The sequence below is a fragment of the Protopterus annectens genome, chromosome 7.part1 (assembly GCF_019279795.1).
Source record: "Protopterus annectens isolate FY-2018-M chromosome 7.part1, PAN1.0, whole genome shotgun sequence".
Lineage (NCBI taxonomy): Eukaryota > Metazoa > Chordata > Ceratodontiformes > Protopteridae > Protopterus > Protopterus annectens.
Window position 1 is genome coordinate 330254643 of NC_056740.1, and position 18661 is coordinate 330273303.

The 18661-nt window shown below is 43.7% G+C and overlaps 1 protein-coding gene across 1 annotated transcript in view; it reads right to left on the reverse strand.

Annotated features, from left to right (window-relative positions):
• Nucleotides 1-18661, reverse strand: part of NDUFAF3 (NADH:ubiquinone oxidoreductase complex assembly factor 3) — a 439874-nt gene that overhangs the window by 248146 nt on the left and 173067 nt on the right. The window lies entirely within an intron of this gene.

The following is an 18661-nucleotide window of genomic DNA, read 5'->3' on the forward strand; positions in this document are numbered from 1 at the left end:
GGCCTTAAATGTGATGTCTGCACGCAAAATCTTCAGAACTTGAAGGCCAGCAGGCAGAGAATAAGGCCCTGCAGGAGGAATGCCAGTTGTTTACAGGTGTGTGACTTAGAGACCTACTGAAATGTAGGTAGTACAGGAAAGGTACAAGACCTGGGGGGGCTGCTGGGTAGGAAGGAATACTGCAATATGAAAGAGAAGGAAATCTATGGTTATGGTAAGACTTTACACAGCTATTCTATGTCCTTCTATTCTAATGTTGCAGTATTCTAGGTGTGGGAGCGTACCCCAGCTTAAAAGGATGATGGGTTGGTGGTAGATGCAGAGGATTCTGCAAGACCCTACAGGATTGCCCTGGTGAATCCTGTCCTAGCTCTGGAAAATTGGTCCAATTTGTAATGCTTGGTGAAGATGTGGATGGTGACCCAGGTGGCTGCTTCCAAAATGGATGCTGCGTCTAGGCCTTTCATGAAGGCCCTTCAGGTGGCCACAGCTCTAGTGGAATGGGCCTTGATTTCCCTTGGGAGTTCCTTTCCATGGTGAGAGAGTAGCAGAAGCAAATAGCTTTCCTGATCCAGCATACAATGATTTGCTTGGAGACTGCCTTGCCCAGGGTTCTGGGGTGGAAGGAGACAAAAAGCTGGTTAGTCTTTCTGATGTCCTTGATCTTGCCAGGTAAAATCTAAGTTGTCTGTGCACATCCAGGGAGTGAAGTATCCTCTCCCCTTCATTAGTGGGTGAGGGAAAAAAGGTGGGCAGATGAATGGATTAGTTAACAGAGAGATCACTTGACCACTTTAGGCATAAAAGAGGGGTTGTTCACAAGGATACTCTGTCTTTGTGGAAGACGATGTAGGGGGGACAAGTCATTAAAGCCTGCAATTCTAACACTCTTCTGGCTGAAGTGATAGCCACCAGCAGGACCATCTTCCATGTACAAATCTGCAAGGAGGAAGGCCCGGCAGGTTCAAAGGGATGTTAGGTTAATTTCTCTAAGATGTAGTTAAGGTCCCAAGACAGACGGATAGGTTTCCTAGGTGGTCTCATGTAGAAGACCCCTTTAAGGAAGAGCTTTACATCGAGCCTGGCTGGCAAGGGGGGTTCCAGAGGCAGGCAGGCTGAAATGGCTGAGAGGTGTACTTTTACAAAAGAATAAGAAAGGTCACTTTTTATCAATTGTCACAAGTAGTTTAGAACCAGGGGATCCTCGGTGGAGCTGGGGTCCATCCCCTTTTGCAGACACCATTTTGCAAATTTTTCCCATTTAGCCAGGTAAGATTTTGTGGTGGTAGGTTTCCTTGCCTCCCTTAGGACTGAAAGCATGTCCTCTGAGTAGTGGTGTCTGAAAGGGATCAAAAGTTTATCACCCACAGAGTTAGAAACAACATCTGTACCTGTGGGTGTAGGATTGTTCCTTTGTCTTGTGATAGTGGGTCCACCTTGTAGGGTAACTTGAAGTGATTACCCTTGCCCTTTGTAAAGTAGGGGGAACCAGTGCTGCCTTGGCCAGTAGGGAGTCACTAACATGATTTCTGGTTTGTCCTTCTGAATTTTCAGGAGGACTTTCTGAATCAGTGGGAATGGGGGGAAGCCATAAAGGAACTTCCCCTCCAAAGAGAAGCTGAAAGCGTCCACTCTCTATGCCAGAGGGGAGTGGGTTTTTGAATAAAAGGTCTGCAGTTGCCTGTTCTGGGGGGAGGCAAACAGGTCTATTTCTGGAGCACTCCACCAGTGGACTATGTCTAAGAAGACCTCCCTGCTCAGCATCCATTCGTGCTGAGGCGAGGAGGTTCTGCTAAAGAGATCTGCTTGGTGGTTGTCCTGCGAGGGGAAATAGACCACCTGCAGGACTAAGTTGAGCTGGGAGGCTAAGTCCCATATCAGCATGGATAGACTGCACAGCTGATAGGCCTTTGTTCCTCCCTGCCTGTTGAGGTACCACATCACCGTGGTGTTGTCAGTGACAATCTGGAACACCTCTGGAATCAGAAGGGGGGAGAAGGTCTGTAGAGCTACGAAAACTGTTGTCATTTCCCTGATGTTGATGTGTTTGGCCTGAAGAGAGGGATGCCATTTTTCTTGAATCTTGTAAGAGGCCAGAGTTGCTCCCTAACCTGAATCTGAGGCATCTGTATGCATAACTTGGGTTGGGGTGGGGGGCTGTAGTGGCATCCCTGGGTTCAATTGCACTTGCTGGATCCACCAGTTGATTTCTGTTTTCAGACCGGGAAGGAGGGGGAATGGCCTGCTCTAGGTGCTGTAGGTGCTGGAACCAGGTGTTCTTCAGGAACCACTGCAGCTTGTGCATGTGCATTCTTGCCAGTGGTAGCATGGGGATAGTTGCTGCCATTAAACCCAGGAGACTAAGAAAACGCCTTGCTGTCATCTTTCGGGATAGTCAGGCTTCCTGGAAGTGGGAAGCTAAAAACAGAACCTTGTCCTGAGGTAGAAAGGCCTTCACTGAGTCTGACTGATTCTGCAGCTGAGCTTGACATCCGAGAGGATTTGTGGAGGCTGATGGTGAATCCTAGGTTCTGCAAAAGGGACCTGGTGAAATGTAGATGCTTTAATAGAGCATCCCTGGACTCTGCCAGAATCAGGATGTCATCCAGATAAGGGTAGATCTGTATCCTCTGGGTACTGCAGAAGACAATGGCTGGGGCTAGGCACTTTGTAAAGACCCTGGGGGCCATGGATAAATCAAAGGGCAAGGCAGTAAATTGGAAATGTGAGGAAGAGCCAGAGAAATGCAGGAATTGTCTGTGGGAACTCCTGATGGGTATGTGCAGGTAGGCTTCCTTTAGGTCTAGGGTGACCATGAAGACCTCAGCTGGAATGAGAGGCAGCAGGGTGGGGAGAGAGAGCATTTTGAAAGAGGGTACCTGAAGATGTAGGTTTAGAAAGGACAGATCTAAGATGGGTCTCCAGGGGCCATCTTTTTTGGGGACTAGGAAGAGACGGGAGTAAAACCCTTTTCCTTCTTGTCCTGGAGGAACAGGTTCTATGGTTCCTAGCTTTAGAAGATCTGCCAGAACTTGTGGCATGAGATGGGCTTGGTTTTTGAGGAGGGAAGGGATGCCTCTTCTGGGTGGCTTCTCTCTCCAGGATAGGGAGTACCCTTTTTGGATTATGTTTAAGACCCACTGGTCTGAAATGAAGGATTGCCAAAGGGGGAGACAGTGGGAAAGGCGGGCTGAGAGGAGGAGGTGGGCAAGGCAGTCACGCATTACTGAGGCCTCCTCTGTCATGAAAGGGCTGTCTGGGTTGCTGTGGTGGAGCAGAGGATCTGGAGGTAGTGGGTCTTCTAGCCCCTCTCCTGGACCTGGAAGGGGAGGGCTGTGGAGTATGTCTTACAAAGGTGGCTTTAGCATGGTAGTTCCTATAATACTTGGGTATGGGTGACACCAGCAGATGCTTAATGTCCTTGAGTTCTTTGCTTTTTTCTTGTAGATTTTTAAAAAGGTAAGCGGATTGTTTTCCGAAAAGCACACTGTGGTCCAGAGGGGTGTCCAGGATTTTGGCCTTGAAGTCCTTACCTCCTGAGCAGATGCTGCAGACCTGGCGGATGATTCTGCAGCATCATAGCTGCAACAGATGGAATGCCTGGCTACCTGTTGGGCCAAAGTTTGGATGAGATGTCCATCTTGCTGGGACTGTCAGGCAAGAGAGCCAGCATGGAGGAGCTTGAGAGACCAAGTCTAATGCATACCTGGTCATATGGGTCTGATAATTTATGGCTCTGAAAACCAAAGTAGAAGAAGTGTACACCTTCTTCCCCATCCTATCCATGTACTTACTGTCTTTGTCAGTGGTAGCAGGGAGGCAGATAGCGGTAGTCTAGATTGCTAATCTGCCATGGTGGCAATAACAGCTGGTCCGCCAAGGGTGGCTTAACTAATAATTTGTGGTCCTCTAGTACTTTATAGATGGTCAGGATGCCTACGGGCTGGAGGCTGGGAGTCAGGGACCTTAGAAGCTATGATGAAGGCATCCAAGTAAGCAGGGAGAAGAGGGGGAACTGCAGAAGGGGAGGGTGATTCCACTTGCAGCAGTTCAAAGTACCTTTTTGGGTGTCTGTCATTTGAGAAGTATCCCATTTAAAGTAATCTTTCATCTTGGTGATGGTCTCACCAAAAGTAATGTCCTCAGGGGGAAAGTCCCCCTCCACAGATTCCTCATCCAGAGAGTAATATTCCTGGGGGGAGGCAATCTGGGAAACATAAGAAATGGACTCCTCAGATGATGAGAAAGAAGAGTCATGTTCTTCCCTGACCTGAGGGGTCATGGATGGGAAGGAAGAAGCAGAGACAGGCGTAGGGCTCAGAAGAGGCAAGGTGGAGGTGGCTGAGGCTGAAGGCCTAAGGGCCATGAAGGCCTGCATTAGAGAAGAAGTGGAGGCCTACCAATCCGGTGTGGCTTCTGAAGAAGTGGAGGTATGTTTAATTTTCTGCTTCTTTTTGGCCGGAGAGGATGTAGAGAGAGGCCTGGCGTCGGGTCTGGAAATTAGCACATCCGAGGTCTGGATCCCTGCGGGAGGTACCACCGAAACTAGTTCCCCCTTGACCTAGATGGGCTCCGAGGACGTGCCAGTAGTCAGCTGCAAAACGGCTTCCTAGAGGGCCAACGTTGCAGTTAATAGATCCTCCAAGTGCACCTCAACCCCTAGATCGGCAGTTGGCAGTGCATTGGGAAGCGGAGCGACAGGCGAAGAAGGCCTAGGAACCTTGGCCTTCTTGCGTGAAGGTTCAGGTGTGGCCTCTGATGCAGGATCCATCCTAAGGGCTAACCGTTTGAGGCATTGGTTCTCAAGATAGAGATTTAACAAAGCTAGCCGGCTGCACAAGGTCTTAGGCACAAACGACTGACAAATAGCGCAGGAGGAGTGATCTTGTTCCCAGCCTAGGCAAAAAACACACCTGTCATGGACGTCCTTATGGGGTATCTGGCGCCTGCATTTGCACTTTTCCTGACATCAGCTAAAGGCTACAACAACCAAGCGTTAGCTAGAACTATCAAAAATAAGAAAATCTGAAACCCAATGGGCTACTTATCTTTAAGATGAGACTTCTGTGTAGAGGCGATTGTACGATGCGAATGTCGCCTGCGGCTGAAAAGTACTGGGGATTGTGCGTGCAGACGTCACATTTAAGGCCCCTGGTTTACAGCACTAGGTGTGATGTCCCACACACACTACAGCAGTCAAGCTGAGGCTTTTTTTATAGAAGCTGATGTACGAGTCGTCAGAGGGCAAGAAATTCCACACCTAGAATACTGCAACATAGGAATAGAAGGACATTATCAGGGACAAATGAAAAAGTGAATAATAATACTGATTGCCAGAGGTATTCCAATAATGATAGAAGTGGAAAATTTGTGGTAGTAAGGCACTACTGGCAGGGGAGAAAGATTACACTGGCATGTATTTATATTCCACCAAATACTACTATTATGGAGCTTAAGAAAATCTTAGGCAAAATTATCAGCTTTCAGCAGGGGACTATTACTTACAGGTGGGGACTGGAACTCGATTTATAAATAGTGAGGATGTATTTGTGGACCTAGATGGGAAAATAAAAACAGGGTAGATTTCTGAAGAACGTTATGAAAATATTTGGTATGGAAAACTTGACTCCAGTAGCAGAAGCTCTGACAGAACTTGCACATTATTCCCCAGGGTGCAATAACTGGGCTAGGCTGTATAGAAATTGTATGTCACAGGAACATGTGCATTTAATTGAAAGCTTCAACACACATGCAGTATCTATTTCAGATCATGCACCAAGAAAAAATATGATACAACTGCAGGGTAATGAAGTAAAAACATAACACTGGCACTTTTCCATTTACCTGTTAAAAAGAGAGGAATTTAAGGAATGGGTATTGAAAATTATTTGGAAGATATTAGGGAAGATAGAGATTTCTTCAGAAGTGATAGCTAGTGAATGAAATAAAATGAAAATGGAGTTTAAAATAGGGTAGACATAAAAGAGAAATATATGATTAAGAAAGTAATAGGAATTATTTATAGAGTCTGACAAATTTTAAACAATTGTGGAATAAGGGGAATCTCAAAGAGAAAGAAGAGCAATTGCAGAATGTTAAAGAGAAAATAAGGGAGTATTTGGATGATATGCACAGCTTTAGAAAGATTGCTGTGACACAACTATTTTTGATAACAGCTCCAGTGCACAAAACCTTTTAGCACAATGACTTTAGCAAAAGAAAGTTGAAAGGGTTGTCACCAAACTTAGGGCGCCTATGAAAAGAAAAATAACCAGAGATCCTATACAGGTATTAGAGATACATCAGAAATTTTATGAAAAATTGTATAAAGCAGAGCAATGTAGAAATGAAGAAAGAGCACAAATACTAATATTTATGGAAGACTTAATTATGCCAAGGTTAGTGGTAGATGAGGTGCAGGAACTAATGGTCAAAAGAGGAAGACAGGAGATAATGGTGATGTATAATCAATCGACAGGGAAGTCTCCTAAGAACAGATGGCATTCCTGTGGAAGTTTGAAAGTTAAAAAGTGATAATACAAAAACTGAGAAAATGGAAGCTTTGTTATATGGATAGTAAGATACAAGCAGTTGAAATGTTTATGCTGTATGCCTGTCTTTCTCTTGAAAAAATTTTAATAGTTTTGCTGTCTTTACTGAATGATACCTGTTTTGACTGTAATACCATCTGTTGATGGTTATACTACCTGTTGATTGCAATGCAAATCTTTTTCGTGCAATTCTCTATGTAATGTAACTTTGTATTGTGGAGCTTTTCTCCCCGGGCCTCCACTGAAAATGGGCTCTCGAGCCCATTGGAACGCCCCGGTCACCAAATTGGAATAAATAAATAAATACATAATTAGTCCTATACATAGGTCAGGCATATTTTTAACAACCAGAGGAGAAGTTGTGGATAGCAATTATTAAAGAGCTGAAGGACTTTACCTGGGAGAGGAAGATGGCAAGAGTCAAGTGGGATAAGATGATTCTTCCATAAGAACAGGGTGGATTGGGATTATCTAATCTGAAGGGATATATTAGAACTACACAGTTAAGACTCCTATACACACCACAAGCAGAAAACTATAATTCAAAGTGGAAAGAGAGGATGATGAAATGGGGACAGCTCAAGAAACAAGGAGAGACTGGGATTTTGGATGCAGTTCTTTAATAATCACACAAAATATTATATCTATAAAGTAGTAGAAAGTATCCTATGAACTAAACCAACATGGGAATGGAGAAATTAAATTCTGCCGATAGGGATGACTGCAATTAGGGAAATGAACAATAGGGGGCTGGAATTTATTGGAAAAAACTGGCTAAGGAACCAAGGTATTGGGAGCAAATAGCTAGACGGTAAAAGGTGATAGAATGGGAAGAAGCAAAGAATTTATTTGGACTGCAGTTTAGAGATTGCCTAACCTATCAAGGATTGATATCAGAGTATAGGCAAAGAGAATGAAATGGGGGTACTAAACAAAAGATCAGCACTGGTAGAGCTTTTATTTTTTTTATATAATTCTCTTTATTGCAATTTTCACAAAAAAAAAAAAAATTTACATCAATAAACACCGAAGAAAATACATAAAGCAAGACAAATTACAAAACCATTAAGCAAAATATCATACATAACAACTACATAAAAAACTAAAACTATATACAAGTTCTACATTGCCCAGGAACTTGTTATATAAGTTGTTCACAGTATGGTGTAAAAAGATGCTGTCCATACAGAAAGGAGCAAAAAAAAAAATAAAATGAAAAACTCATTTAAGTATATGATCAGATAGAATGCCCCAAAATTCCTTAATAATTGGCTTGTGCTTAATATTGTGAAACAAGTATTTGTGAGCCTTGAGGTGTTTGATAGCTATGTGTTTGAAACCCTCCCAAGAGAGGGAGTGTCTTTTTTTCCAATTAAGGGAAATGTAATATTTAATTAACATGAAGATGGGAATCAGTACTTTACATTTCCTTTCAGATACACCCGGAGGTGGAATATGCAGAATGGTAAATTCCCATGAGAGGGTGGAATTTTCATAACCGATTTTCTCAAGTATCACTCTCAAGGCACACCAAAGCTTATAGGAACACTTGCAACTCCAAAACAGATGAAGGATATCATCAGTTTGGTTCGAGCAATAACAGCATTTAGGGGATTGATTAGGGTAGATCTTACTTAATGCTTCAGGGGTAAAATATGCATTGTTCAGAATCATCAGCTGAGTATATTTCAACTTATTGAAGGGAATGGTTTTAGAGCTTCATTTTATAGCCTGTGATATTAAGCTTTGGTTTATGGTAGGGTTACTTTTTAACCAGAATTTTGAGATAATGAACTCATTCTGATTTCTGAGTGACATGATAACCTTGTATGCATTTGAGGTAATCTTTTTCTCACTGAGCAGAAGATTCTTTAATGTTCTACAAGCTGAAATATCTTCATCTGAGACCAGGGGGTGGTCTAGGTACTTTCCTGTCAATTCTCTAACCTGTCGTAGCGTGGTCAGGTATTTCTTGGGCAAATTCATTCTTAGGTTAGAAATTGTCTGATGTCTGAAGGGGAAGCACTGGTAGAGCTTTTAATAGAATCTAGAACAGAAGCTGCCATTAAAAATGGAATAATTAGTACAGCATATAAAATATTGCATGATAACTATAAAAATCAATCAGAGAGGGTTAGAAAGGATTGGGAAGAGGAACTGGATAAGCAATTCACAAAGAAACAATGGGAGGATATATGTATGTCTCCCAAATATGCAGTAATATCTAGAAGATTTAGGATTTTTGCTTGGAAATGTTTACATAGATATTTTTTTTACCCCAAGTAGACTCCAGAGGATTTTTCGTCAGGTAGACAGCAAATGTTGGACGTGTGACGGGGAAGAAAGAGGTAGTTGAGCTAAATGTTTTCTAGAAGGGTGGTGAGCTGATGGACTTTATGGATTCCCTGCACAATGCACTGTCAGAGATGATGGATGGACAGATCGATGTGATGGGGGGGTGATTTTTCTGAGCTCTGACACAGACTCAGACTTGCCTAGACATGGTAAGGCCTTGCTGTATCTCATTATGGTGCCTGTCAGAAAAAGAATTACTAGAAAATGGAAATCAAAATGTAAATCAACTATACTAGAAATAGTGAATATAATAACAGAGATAAAACAACTGGAACTGAGATCTTTAGAAATAGGTAGGAGCAACTACATAGGAAAAATGGGAATTGTGTGATTAATACAGTTGGGGAGGAATGAGGTTTAAAAAAAGTCAGGACTTAAATGAGCTATGTAATGTTTGACTGAAAACAACTGGGTAGATCATAAGTGATGTATAATGTTTGCAACTGGGAGTGTGTCAGTATAGTGTGTGATGTAAAATGTTTGCAAATAGGATTGTGTCACTGTGGTTTGTTTTCATTTATATAAAGGTATGATTGTCTATGCCATAAATAATGCCTTAATAAAAGATGTTTGTTGTTTAAAAGACAGGAATTGAATAATTTATAAGTAATGTTGCTTAGGTTATATGACATATAGCAATATATGTGAAGTATAACATTTGTAAACATGAACCTGTTAATACAGTTTGATTACTTTTACATAAATGTAAATTTGCCTATGTCACAAGTGATAATTCAATAAAGGTGTTTAAAAAAAGACTTTTTGTTTTAATGAAACTGTCAAAAAAACAAACCCCCCCAGAACACTCCGATGGTCAATTAACTTAAAACAAACACTCTAAACTATGTATACCTTCAAATAATTAAGGTTAACCCTCCTGACAGGAAGAACTGCCCCAAATACACAGCTGAACTCACATGCATTAACTAACCTAAAATTAAGGTTTTCATGCTAAAGAACATGTTACAGCCTGGGCTCATACTTACACTAATTGCTGTCTGACCTTGTCTTATCTTGTCATATCTTTATTAAACAAAAGTTGACTCAGTTTCTCTTTTTTTCCTGATAATAAAACTCATAGAGAGACATTGCCAATGAGACCTTTTTACAGTGTTCCAAAGGAAAATGTCTGAGACACAGAAAAAAGCACAGAAGTTGACTAGAAAAATAGAGAGTGCCTTCTTATCTTTAGTCGTGTCCTAGATGTGAAAAACAACTTGTATGCTTTCAGACAACTTTACCTTTTAGCCTTAATAAAACATCCACTATCACTAATAAAACTAAATTATGCACTGTTCTAGCAAATGCATTAAAGTATATAGCTACCAGAAATGTTGCTATCACTTATTCACTACCAATAATTTTAAACTTTATTTTTTACTGAGCTGCTTGCCCTTGTGCTTTTTAATGTTATGTTTCTTTCAGTAAACAATGCCCAGACCTCTCAATTTACTGCCTTCATCTTTAGTAAGCTTGTTTCCATGGAGACATAAGAGAAGAATGTGCAGACTTCCCAACTGACACTAAATATTTATTTGCTTAAAGAAAACTTTTAGTTATGTACTTACCATAACTTTGGATGTATGGGATCCATCTCGCCTACATTCATGACAGATGGGTTCGGAGCCGATCCATCGGCTCCGACTCGGCAACTTATATACTAGCACAAAGTCTCTCATTGGCTGGGCTATACCCTATCCCAGGATGCACTACACCTGCTTCCCCAGATCTTGTTTGTTCGCTTTCATACGCCCATGTAAACACAGAGACACTATAAGTCACTATAACCAACTAAAGTTCTTCAAGAAAGAATGCCAAGAAAAAAGTGACTACAGCTCCTCTAAATCCAAAAGGCAGGGGGAAGGAGGGTGGGTACTTATGAATGTAGGCGAGATGGATCCCATACATCCAAAGTTATGGTAAGTACATAACTAAAAGATGTAATGGGATCCTATCTCGCCTACATTCATGACAGATGGGACAGCGTCCCTAGCACCTACATCCCGGGTGGCTCATTGGAACACACTCCTGAGAACCGTGGAACCAAAGGAAGCTCTGCCTCGAGAAACCACATCCAATTTGTAATGAGAAATAAAAGTGTGCGGAGAAGTCCAGGTTGCCGCAGCACAAATATCATCAAAGGATAACTTGGAGTGAAAAGCTACCAAAGTAGCCATTGCCCTGGTAGAATGAGCCTTGACTGGAAAGGGGAGATCTTTTTTGGCCTGTGAATAAACAAAAGTGATACAATCTTTAATCCATTTTGATATGGAGGCTTTTGATACTGGTTGACCCAATTTGTTCGCTGCAAAGGAGACAAACAATTGATTTGATTTTCGCGTTTGAGCGGTTCTATCCAAATAAAAACGTAACTGTCTATGTACGTCCAATTGATGCAAAGTATATTCTGCGTTATTAGAAAATTCTGGGAAAAACACAGGGAGTTCTATGGTTTGTTGCAAACAGAAAGAAGAGGCCACCTTTGGAATAAATGCAGGGTTCAATTTCAATGAAACTCTATGTTTGTGAAAAATCAAATAGGGAGGATCAGAACAGAGAGCTTGAAGTTCTGAAACTCGTCTAGCAGATGTTATGGCTACTAAAAAGGCTGTTTTCCAAGACAGAAATTTTAAATCAGAAGTAGCAGCTGGCTCGAAAGGACGGGCAGTTAGGGCAGCAAGAACCATATTCAAATCCCAAGGAGGAACAGGATGAGATAAAGGGGGCCTAAGGAGCCAAGCCCCTTTAAGGAACGCCTTACAAAGTTTGTGAGACATCAATGAAGGTTCAAATGAAGCATGAAAATTAGAGATTGCCGCTAGTTGAACCTTAATGGTAGAAACTGAAGATCCCGACTGAAACAGGAAGGCCAGAAAATTCAGAACCTCCGATACTGGAGCAGTGAGAGGATCAATACCTCGTTCTTGAGCCCAGAAGGCAAACCTTTTCCATTTACTGGAATAAAGTTTGATGGTGGAAGGTTTATGGGAAGAAGACAGAATGTGGACCACATCCGGCGAGAGCATTATCTCGGACTAAGGATGGAAGTGGAGTAACCATGCTGCCAACTTCAGGGACCTGAGAGACGGATGAAGCCGTCCTGACTGATGAGTCAACAGGTCTGGCACCGGATCCAGAAACCATGGACCTTCTATCGCATGCCTCTGTAGGAAAGGGAACCAAACTTGACGAGGCCAGTGCGGGGCAATCAGAATCATCTCGCTCTCCATGTAAATGGCCTTCTGGATCACCCTCGGTAGGAGGGGGAACGGAGGGAAGGCATAGAGAAGACCGGAGGGCCAACTGTGGGTCAGAGCGTCCCTGGGAATCTGTCCCTGGGAAGGGAACAGTGTGAAGAACTCTGTGCATTTCGCATTGTGGGGGCTGGCAAACAGATCGCAGCAAGGAAGACCCCATCTGTCGAAGATTTTCGCAGCTATACTCTGATTGAGGGACCACTCGTGGGGCAAGAGAATGGTCCTGCTTAATCTGTCCGCAATCACATTGGACTTCCCCGGTATGTGCGTTGCCATTAGAAAGCGGTTGGTAGTTACCGCCCAGTGCCAAAGTCTCATGGCTTCTCTGCATAGTGGGTAAGACCTGGTACCCCCTTGCTTGTTTATGTACCATACTACCGACATGTTGTCGGATAGGATCGCAATTGGGCCCTGCGGGAGAGCGTGATGGAGAGCTTGGAGTACCAATAGTACCGCTCATCTCCAGGACATTGATATGCAAATGTGTTTCCTGGATCTGCCATGTGCCTTGGACCGACCTGTCCAGGTAATGACCCCCCCACCCTACCTGGGAGGCGTCCGTGGTCACAGTGGCAACGGACGTTGAGGAATAAATGATCGCCCTTGGTCGAGATTTGACTGTAGAAGCCACCAACGCAGATCTCGACGGCAACTTTCCGTTATTATGATTAAGTGGTTCAAGGGCAGTTCCTGATAAGACCATTGAACCGACAGTAGCCATTGTAGAATTCGCATGTGAAGTCTGGCCAAGGGAACTAGAAGTATAGTCGACGCCATCGAGCCCAACAGTTGTAGAATCCGATGGGCCGGGGCTCTTTGTAAGTGAAGGCAGGATTTGATTTGATCTTGTAAGATCTGAATTCTTGCTGCCGGCAAAAAGGCGCGCATTCTTTCTGTGTCTAAGTCTGCGCCTATGAAAGTAATACGCTGAGAAGGCTGTAGTACAGATTTTTGCAAATTGAATGTGATCCCCAAAAAACGGCCCAAGGTGAATGTGGCTCTGAGCGCTTGAAGAAGTAGATGCTCGGAGGTGGCTGTAAGGAGCCAGTCGTCTAGATAAGGAAACACCTGGAATCCCAGACTTCTCAGGTGAGCAGTTACCACTGCCAGACACTTGGTGAACACCCTGGGGGCTGTGGTGAGACCAAAGGGCAGTGCTCGGAATTGGAAATGACTGGCTCCGAGGCGGAAGCGTAAATGTCTCCTGGACTCTTGAGCTATGGGAATATGATAGTAAGCGTCCTGGAGATCTACTGAGCACATCCATGCATCTTTTTCCAGCAAAGGAAGAATAGATTGAAGAGTGACCATTCGGAATTTGGACTTCTTGACGAAACGATTCAATGCACTGAGGTCCAAAATGGGCCTGAAGTCCCCTGTCTTTTTTGGCACCAAAAATAATTTTGAGTAAGTTCCTGATCCGATCTGGTCGGTGGGGACAGGCTGGATGGCTCTTTTTTCTAGCAGCTTTGAAATTTCTAATGCTGCCTGATCCCGCTGACTGGGTGGCACGTCCGGGATTTCCCTTAAAGAAAGGGGGGGTTTGCTGAAAGGGATGACATATCCTCCGGTGATAATGCGAAGCACCCACTGATCGCTTGTAATGGATTCCCAAGCTTGTGGATGCGCCGCAAAGCGACCCCCGACTGGCTCCGGAGTTGCACAGTCGGGCAACCACTCAGGAACGCTGGTTGTATGAAGAACCATGAAAGGAATCGCGGTCTCCAGAGTTACGGGGGCCTCTGCCACCTCTGGGGCGGCGTCTTCCAAAATTCCCCCCCCCCCTGCCTCTGGAGGGGGAATCACTGGGTGGAGTAGAGAAAGACTTTTGGGATTTTTTGAACCACATTTTCCCTCCTCTCCCAGCCTTGGGATAAGGCCTGGAAGGAGCGGAATAACGGGCCCCAACGGCAGTCAAAGTCTTGCCCTCCTGCTCGCACCGAGATAGCGTGTCCTTCACCTTGGGTCCAAACAAAGATGACCCATCAAAGGGGGCGTCGGCGAAGGAAGACTTGAAGGCCTCCGTAAACGAACACAAGCGTAACCAGGCTTGTCTCCTAAGGGCAACGCCTGTTCCCGCTGCTCTACTCGCCCCCTCGGCTGCATACGAGATGAGCCTCATGGACGAGTTAACAATAGAAGAAAGAGTAATCATCTGTGCGCCAACAGACGAGGCCAGCGCTTCAGGTAGATTACCAACAAGGGAGTCATTTAGCTCTTTGAGAAGATCCCTTTGGAGCCTCGTAAAATGACATAAATAATTCAGCGACCGTAAGGTAAAGGCCGCTGAGGACAGGGTACGCTTCCCGTACCTATCCATACTCCTAGAATCCTTATTAGGAGGATGAATAGACGTCGAAGCCTCTGCCACGTCCTGCTGTGTGGCAGAAGCCACCACCAAAGCATCTACCGGTACTCCCTTAGTGAGAAATTCTTTCTGGGGGGAAGCTGACAAGAATTTGTTAGGCCTCGCAGGCACCGGTTCCACGGAATCAGGGTGTTCCCACACCCTTCGAGAAACCACATCAAGGAGTTCATCAGAGGGCGGAGACACCCAGGAGGCGGAGGGCTGGGCTCCAAAGGCCTTGAGGAAGACTGACTCCTCAGTTGAAGGGTTTTTGGCTTGACAGTCACCTCTCTGTCTCAGAATCTCCAAGATATCTGAGAAGGAGATATCATCCGAAGATGATTTGGGGGACCCTTCAGCGTCATCGAGGTCAGTATCCGATGTGATAGACTCATCTTGGGAGTCTACGTGCTTCCTCTTGCACAATTTCTTCCGTGGAGGTTCGTCCGAAGCAGTTTCGGACGGACCACCCGGAAGAAGGGAACCCCCGATTGGGGTATCCTCAGGCCCTGGAGCCCCGCTGCCGGGGGGCTGCAACACAACAGAGGCACCAGTCTCCAAATCTAGGGACGGTGAGGTAGAGTCTAGTTGAACCGGCAAGGGCATGGCCAGCGCGCTCCTCATGGCCTCAAAGGCCGAACCTCCAGAATCCAAGGAAGTCACTGGCCTAGAGGCCACGATGGCACTGGGAATTCCAGCAGCCGATGCTCCGAGGGGAAGACTAGGCACCGAAGCACCTAATCCCAAAGTATTCCCCTCGGGCCCGGCTGTAGAGGTCGCAGTGCCAAACCCTGAACCGGAGGACAGGGTAGGAAGCATGGTCGGAGCCGAAAGGCCTGATAGGGGTCTCTGCTCCGACCGTATGGCTCCACATTGCTCCACCACCACCGGCTCCAACAACTCAGAAGAGGTTGGAGGAGGAATCAAGAGTGTAGGAGGGGATCGGCTCGAAGCAAACTGTGCTGGAGCCGAGACCATTTTAGCAAATACTGGAGATTGGAAGAGCCTCTGTAAAACCCTATCCAGGTCCGAATCCGATAGTCTCGAGGATTTAGAGGAGGTAGACACTCGAGAAGACTTTCCTCTCGGCTCCGAGGGAGAAGGGGACAGACTCCGAAACGGCTCCAATACTGTCGGCGCCGACTCCACCAACTCATGGATCACTATCGGCGCCGAAGAAGCCTTTTTCTTCGGAGCCGAGGGGGAAGAGTCTGAGCTGCACACTTCCACCGGCTCCGAAGCCATTGGAGCCGATGGAGGTGATTCACCTCTCGATACTCCAACTTGCGGCTCCGAAGACAATGGAACCGAAGTAGGAGGTATCAAGGCAGACTCTTCGACACTCGGCCCCGAAGTCAGTGGAGCCGAGGAAGAAGAGGTCAACTTTTTCTTTTTAGAAGTCGGCTCCGACGGACTTGTCGGAGCCGATGATCTTTTCTTTTTGGAAGCAACAGGAGGATTCAAAGCTTCCTCAAAGGAGGGTTTAATAAGCCCTTTTAAAATGAGCTTGTTCTTACGCTCTTGAAGAACTCTAGCAGAAAAGGCATGACATACGCTACAAGTCTCTTGTAAATGTTTTGGCCCCAAACAATAAACACAAATAGAATGGCTGTCTGTTATGGACATTTTATAACTGCACCGAGTGCATTTTTTAAACCCTGACTTCTGTTCTTTAGACATAATACAGGTAGCTAAAGAAATAGAGTTCACCACAAAATAAGCACTATAAGAAAAATAGCGCCAACTGAAAAGCGCGAGACACAGTAGAATTTACCTCACAAACAACTGACAAAAATACCAAGGCCAAAGCCCTCTAATTTAAACGGGCTTGGCCCGTAGGTACAAAAAACACAAAGGAATTAAATTAATAGTAGAAAAAGGCCTTTTAACTAAAACTACACTAGGATAGGGCAAGGGCCCTCTAACTTAAACGGGCCTTGCCCGACAACAAAAGAACAAGTACCAGACAACACTTAGCACTCAAACTTTCAAAAATAGGATAAAGAAGCTGTTAAAACAGCTGTTTGGTTAATATCTGACAAGAAACCCCAAGGTCAAAGACCAATAAAGGTAAAGATAAATCACTTAGCTCCAGCCAAGTCGAGACCACGTCCAGCTAGTAAAGCGGCAAACGAGATCTGGGGAAGCAGGTGTAGTGCATCCTGGGATAGGGTATAGCCCAGCCAATGAGAGACTTCGTGCTAGTATATAAGTTGCCGAGTCGGAGCCGATGGATCGGCTCCGAACCCATCTGTCATGAATGTAGGCGAGATAGGATCCCATTACATCTTTTCATTACACTGTGATCTTTCATTTTTAAAACCTGCTTGCTTATAGAAAAAAATGTCATTAGATTAAGCCTAGGGTATTAATCCAGACATTCTCCTATGCAAAAGAAAAAGAAAGCATTTCAATTTAACATATATTATGATTAGTGCACTTTTACACCCCATCCTCCATTCCAACAGCCCAAGATTACAACTTATTAACTTAAATGTACTTTTGCCTAGCCTTTCTTCTCTTTTAACATGGTAATACCTACATTTCTTTAAAATAAAAAAGAAAAAGAACAATTGTTTACTTTAGTATTTTTATCACATACAGCAATCACTGAACGTTTTACTGTATAACATGGAATTTACATCACGAAATGTTTTGTACAAATACTGTTAAGAACAAAAATTGTTTTACTTATAGTTACTTTTCCCCTTTTTTCCTTTTAGTGTCTTTCCAAACATTAATGACATGATGTGGGGTATATTTCTGTCAGTCCTCTAACAAGTTTAACAAAATAAAAAAATCGATTATTTTGCCACCTTGTCTTGTAAAGCCATGATTCACAAATGTGATTTATTCTTTATAGTCTCATGTTTATTCAGTAATATTAAGTGTTGCTGGTCTTCTTCCTGTTCATCTAAACCTCCCAATCTCAGACTCCTGTTCAAGTCCAAGGTACTCTCTATTCTTCTAGTCAACTTCTGTGCTTTTTTCTGTCTCTTAAACATTTTCCTTTGGAACACTGGAAAAAGTTTCACTGGCAAAGTCTCTCTATGAGTTTTACCAGAAAAATGAGAAGCAAAGTCTACTTTTGTTTGATGGCTTACTTTTTATTGGACAAACTTTTCTATTCCCCCTTAGCCTGTTCTGCATGAAAAAATGACAGTTGGATACAGCAGCTTGAATCTCTTTCATGCCTCTTGACATTCCCTGATTGTTGGGATAAACTGGCTTCTCTTCCACAGACACTTTACTCTCTCCAGTTTTAATACTTTGCCCTTCAGCTATAGTTTTGTCAGCATCAAATCTTTTTTCTGTTATAATTACATCTTTACTAATACATGTCTTGGCTGCTTTCTCATGGCCAGGTTTGGGGCATACACACAATGTGCCCTTTCAAATAACAAACCCTGCTATGGAATACCAGCCCAGTTACTTATTTGCACTTTTCATAAAATTATTACAGTTTGTTCCCTAGTACAGCAGGAAATCTCAGGTTTTCTCTGAGTATTCTGTCTTCTTACTCTGCCATTTCTGGAAACAGCTCCCATTGGGAAGTCTCATACTCAGCCAGTCTTTTCTTCATTTTGATCTGTTTTTGCAGTTCTATCAGTTTACCTGAGTAACTGTTTAAAACGTATCGCATTTTCTTGTAACCTTTTATTTGAGTTGATATACTCCTTCAATGTTTTATTTATTTTAATCAGCTCTGAGCATATCGGACTTATTTTTTTCTTCTGAATTACTGGAAGTCATCTATTACGCCAAAGCTGAAGCTTGAACTGCTTTTTTGCTGAACTGCAAGGTGTTTCCCAGTCAGTATTTTCTCTTCGACTTTTCTAGTTAATTTTCTTTGAGGCTCCCTATGTTTCTTCTTTGCTGGCATCCAGGCAGTGTACTTGCTAGCCAATAGCTGAATTTTATTAAAACAGGCAAAATTACTGGCCCTTATCTATCAGTTTCTTTTTTCACACTAGAAGAGATGAAATTAAGCTGTTGATCAGTATGCCGCCATATTGGAAAGCTCCTGGCACCAGAATTACTCCTGAACAAAAATCTATTCCTGTCAGAGAAAGCGAAACAGGTTTTAGAATTCCTAGACTCAGCATACACTAAATGGCAGGATGGGGAAAAAAAAGAAGTCTGATCTTGTG